The 5,595-nt window shown below is 41.2% G+C and overlaps 1 long non-coding RNA gene across 2 annotated transcripts; it reads right to left on the bottom strand.

Annotated features, from left to right (window-relative positions):
- Positions 1-494: 494 nt before the first annotated feature.
- Positions 495-4,040, bottom strand: LOC128786244 (uncharacterized). 2 transcript variants are annotated; one of them, XR_008430219.1, is made up of 4 exons: positions 3,892-4,040; positions 3,636-3,753; positions 1,376-1,536; positions 495-708 (listed from the first exon to the last, which is right to left on the bottom strand). It is a non-coding gene; the product is annotated as an uncharacterized LOC128786244 (long non-coding RNA). The 2 variants fall into 2 exon arrangements; XR_008430220.1 differs by having other exon boundaries at positions 3,896-4,040.
- Positions 4,041-5,595: the final 1,555 nt, after the last annotated feature.

Below are 5,595 nucleotides of genomic sequence, written 5' to 3'. Positions count from 1 at the left end.
ACAAGCAAGGGTGATTTTTTTTTTTTTCTCCAGCAAGTGATATTTATAAAATTTACTATTTTATTATTTTTCAGAAATGTCTTACTTTTTCCATATGTTTGTGAAGCAGGGTCGAGCAGAAGTCCAGAGAGATCAGCATCAGCAATTGTTTTCCTTTAATAATTATGTTTGACAACTGTTAAAACACAACTGTAGTGAAATCATCGCTACCCCTTTATTATGGTAAACTACTCAATTTTTTCCGGTGGTTTGAGGTAAACACTCCAAACATCCATAACAATTGGTTGCACCAGGACACACAGTCAACATAACAAGCACATCAACATAACAAGCACACTGGGGGCAGTATGTTGCTGCAGGGTAAACTAATGCCAAAGAGCCACAGCACTAATGACTTAATTATTGCCTTGGTAGTTGTCAGGATGACACCAAAACATCAAACAAAATGAATCTTTCTCCCCAGCTGGGTTGTCTCTTTTGGTTTACTGGTCAGGTCATAATTTCTCTCACAAGAGCTTTATATCTATATTTTTACAAATTTATACCAGAGAACTGCTTCATGGCCTGAGCTGTTGTTCCCAAAGTGTTCTGTATTGGACTGTTGCATCCTGAATTCTTTTTCCAAATGTGTTTTTGAGTAGGATAGTCAGAGAGGCTCATCTTCCATATCTCAGCAAGGAAACTCTGGGATGTAGTCAGGGTTGTGATCTGGGAAAAAGGAAGGATACTACTGAGGTCTTAGCTGCCACCAAGGAAGGGAACAGGGCCTTACAGATCTTACCTAGAATATTTCCTTGAAAATATGCGACTTAGTCAGCAAAAAGAGCATTTTTGTATGATAGGCCTTAACATTAGTCTAGTTCTTGCCAGTCTTCCTTCTGAGCCCTGGTGCTGTCATGCCCTCTCTCCATTGCCATGCACTTTAGGCATCACTAGGACCCAAGTCTCAGGTAGCAAAGGTTCAGACTTTTCCAGAAAAATATTGCCAGTCATTACAGCTTTCCTCCTCATTATGACTCTTACAGGAATGAGATCAAGCAAATACAGTCAAAAGCATGACTGCTCAAATATAAGATCTGGGAGCATATTTAACTAATGTGCAGCAAGAAAGCAATTGTCAAGAGTTTAATATGATTCAGAATGTTCTTGGTTTTCCTTGTAAAACACCTCCTTGAACAATGGAGAGGTTTAAACAGGCTTTTTGTTACTCACCCTGCGGACACAAGGAGAGAGTACCAGGTGATTACAGCAAAATATTCATTCAGTTGGTTTGAGGAAGGACATTCATTCTTTTTTTCATAGCTTATTTGATATAAGCTTATCATACATTTTAAAGCTGGTCTCCTAAAATACCAGAGCAAGTTGCTTCATGTACCTTCCAAATCATTTTCTTCTGAGAAGGTGTTGATCAGACATCCGTGAGTATCAAAAAGTAGAATGGGTCAGTCAGGATAAGGCCCCTTTTCCAAAGATCAAAGACTTGTCCAGACCTGACCCACATAAGCCAGACTGGTTAGGCCTAGGAGCACTATAGCCCTAGGGTCAAAAAACAAATGAAAGTTAACACAGAAGTGGCCAAAAGGTAAATCAATTATTAATACATCTCTTATACAAAGGTTCAGGCTTACCTAAAGTCTGGGTTTCCCCCTCATTTCCTCTGGGGATTTTTTAACAGCTGGGTGAGTGGGATAACTTGGCTTAAAGATGCTTTTCCTGTACTGGCAATGTTTGCAATCAAAAAGGACTCAAGATCACAAAAAGCATTCCGGTCTGAAGAACAATGATCTCCCCCAGGTATCGAGAAATATAATAGAATGAACAGGCCACAGTCCCCAGCACGCTTGGGATGCTTTGTATCCTCTTGGTGATACAAACCAGTCATAAACCTGGGCTGTCTGTGGAGCCACACAAAGCAGCCAAGGAGAGCTTGGATCCACAGACATCAGCATTATAGATCTCATGCACTGAGAAGCCCCTAAAGAATTATCCTTTCATAGAGGTCTCTGGACCTTAATGAAACACTGCCTGATACCACAACTTTTATCATCCTAATCACAGAAATCAGTACAAAACAGAGCATCTTGGAGCCAAGTTATTCAGCTGTACCAGGTGTTTTGAAATTCCCAGAGGAAATGAGAGAAGACTTAGAATGTAACAATAAAAAAAAAAAATTAAAATATTAACAAAATTTATAAACGTCCTTGATTTACACATAAGGCTGTGACAGAGTGAGCAATGCTGGACTACCAGGGTGGAATGAGGCTGCAGAAGCTGGCACTGAGTCAAAGTCAGAGAATGCTGCTTCCTGATGGCTGGTTCAGGCAGAAGTCACCGAGGGGTTGAGCAGAGCAGCCAGAGGCAGCACCACAGCCCCTCTATCAGCCTTCAAGATCTTTGCCACTAACTGAGCTAGGTCAGAAGAGAGCCTTGAAAATGTGCTACCTATTCCCTGGAGACACTTGTGGTTCAGGGTCTAATCCACTGTACTACTGTCTGCCAAAGGAACTTCCCTAGATTATGTTAGGTATTGGAGGAGATTGCATGTGCACAGACCCTGGGTTTTAGGCCCCTAAACCACATCATGCAGCTCAGTGCAGGAACACTTCAGTTCTACCTATGTGAGCAAATAAAATTGGAAATGTTTCCAAGCACTGAAAATGGAACCTCTTAAATTGTTTGAATGGCCTATACTCTGTGGTGATGTCTCAGGCCAAACCATTCCCAGGCACATCCTGAAAGTTAGTGCAGTCAGAGGCCGCAGCTGATGGAGCTGTCCCACTTGGGAGACAAACAGGTTCTTGATGTGCTCGTGGCCTCTCAGGTAGACAGCAGATCAGGACATGCTTAATTTTCCAGTAAGAACTATCCTGCTGGGACTACTTCAGCTGTGCTGGGTATGCAAGAGACTGCCCATAGTTCTGGTTTCAAAGATTACTGTGTTATAGGAAGGAGATGTATTTCTTGTTAGCTTGTTCAGAATCATCTTTAGCAGAAGATTTATGTATGGAATAATGCATTTATTTGAAGCATATACTTTAATAACAGTGAAATATAGTTTCAAAATCGAAACCAAAATCCCATTATTAAGACTGAACTAGCAGCAAGAAGTCTCCATGCTTTTCCAGTCCCCTAGGTAGCTTGCTAGGAACATCAGGCAGCTGTTATGGCTGACCTCAGGTAGGCTGCAAGCATCCTTCCTTGCTTTAACTATTCAGAACATCTCCTGAAGCCACTCTGGGCAGTTACTTACAGTGCTCCCTTCCCACTGCCCTGGGGAATGACCTACTTCGTCTTCTCCTTTCCTGTTTATTTGCCTCATTCCCTGTGATTGGATGCTGAGACACTGCATGACAACGTGGGGAATGAAGTAATTTCCTCTTTTCATACCTTCAGTCTCTGAAGTCATTTCCTTCCCCCTCCCACTCAGCATTTCTTAATGTTTCTATAGTGTATGCTATTTACCACTTTCTTGGCTTTATTCTGCCTTCTTCTCTCACAGCCAAAAACAGACATATCAGTAAAATATTACACATCAGATCATGAGAAGTATGACTCTAGCAAAGAATGGTGTATATGTCAAAATTATTCTTTGAGAGTAGCATATAAAGAGAAAACGTAGCATAACAGCAGGTTACCTGCATTACTGAAGTGTGCCCCCATCAACACTCCTGGCTGGAAAGGGGACAAAGATGAGTGGAGCAGGATGCTAGATTAGCCTTAGGTGCTTTGCAGCTACAATGGAAAGACAGACACCTAGAAATTTAAAAGCCAAATCTTGTATAAAATCACCCATAGAGAGTAGCATCACCATAGTCCTTTCCTCCATGGCAGGAGTCTATCTCTCAACAGCAAAGATAAGCTGGAAAATCAAATCAAATAAACATGCTCTACCTACTGATAGGCAGAACCTGCAGACGCCAGGTTTCCAGTGGGAGCTAATTTCAGAGCTAGGGAGCCTGGGCTAGTGCGGTCCAGGCACCAGCACTCATCCTTTGGGGCACAAAGAAAGAGATTTCTTCTTGGTCCATGCTATCCCAAGAGCCCACAGGTAAGCTGTGGTGATCTGTCCTGTTGGGAGACCCCACAGCATGGCACACCTGGCAGCTGTGACTGTTTCACCCAGTCACAATTTAAAGTGAAGCTCATGTATTTGAGTCACAACAGAGTGTTCCATGCACTGTGTTTCCCCACAGCCATGTCAGCCTTTTCCATTTCAGTTTCAGGGCATACTGGAACAATTACAGGGCCAAGAATGCACACAGGGTCTGTGCCCAGGACAAGTAGTGCGAGATGTGCCTGAGAGTACATCTTGATGCCTGATTGACTTCACTTGGGAATTTAGGAATTCCATTTCAAACAAAAATACATAGCTGGAACTAATTCAAACCACAAGGGAATAAAGCAAAGAAATGAAATCAAACTAATAAATCAGGATTACAGCTCTCTTAAAGAAAGATATGTTCTAATTCATCCACAGGTTATGAGAGTTGATGCAGGAATAACTAGAGGTAACTCTATAGCCTGTGATTGCTGCTGGTCACATGAAATAATCCTGTTAGTCTCTTTTGTCTTTAGTGTAAGCAGTGCAAATACAGTTGTGTGAATGATGATAAGGTCTCTCTTTGCCCACAGTGACTGCCAGCCACCAATTACACTTGGGGTGCCACAGTGAAACAGCTGAGGACTCTTCACAGATAAAGAGAGGAGCATCCTACTTGGCAAAAGCACCTTCTCGAGCCACAGCTGGAGTCCATAGCCCAGGAATCACACTGCACAAGTGTCTTTGCCTTTCCAGTTACAAACTGCCCTTTATGGAGAGTTTAGTGAAAAATGAGTGCTGCAGAATGCACTCTTCAAATTGACAGGAAAAAAATTCTTATCAAAATTTAGGTTATAATGGTAAGAAAGGATATTGGTAGGGAGGGGTAAAATGTGTTTTCCTTAGTTCTCTTTGTAAACCCTAACTCAGTGATACTTATTTATCCTGAGTACATAATCACTGTATATTCCAAGGAAAGGGTTTGGAAATTCCGGTAAAACATTGCATTGGATATTCTGTCATTGCTGCATTTTAAAAGCAACAAAAGCCCTCTGAGAAGATTCATGCCCTTTTTTAGTCAGTGACAAACAAATATGTAGTCCAGAGAAAAATCCATTCTCTTTCTTTTTTGCAGTCAGTGTGACTTTTCATGGGAACATGTATTTTGAGTATGTTCACAGCTTTGCTACCACCAAAGATAAAAGAAGCTTCAACTGCTCCAACCAAAACATTGTGGAGACAACTTTACATGAATTTTGAACTATCACAACAAAATTCAAAAAGAAGTTGAAAGCATAATATATTTTATGTTCATATATGAATACTTTACTGCGAAAACAAATCATACCCACGTCTCAGCCCACAGTAACTGCCTGCAAGTCAAAACAATGATTCAGCACAGGGTATGTGAAGTTGTGAACAGTTTAATGATTTTTTTTTCCTCAAAACTTTTGGCACTTCAGCCTCAGATGCTATTTATACAGAGCAAAAGTTCAGGCAAGCTTTTCAAACTAAAAAAACTGAGCGTTTTCCGTTCATGCTTAAATGCTTGAAGA

Source organism: Vidua chalybeata, chromosome 3 (genome assembly GCF_026979565.1).
Source record: "Vidua chalybeata isolate OUT-0048 chromosome 3, bVidCha1 merged haplotype, whole genome shotgun sequence".
Lineage (NCBI taxonomy): Eukaryota > Metazoa > Chordata > Aves > Passeriformes > Viduidae > Vidua > Vidua chalybeata.
This window is presented reverse-complemented; position numbering and strand designations above follow the sequence as displayed.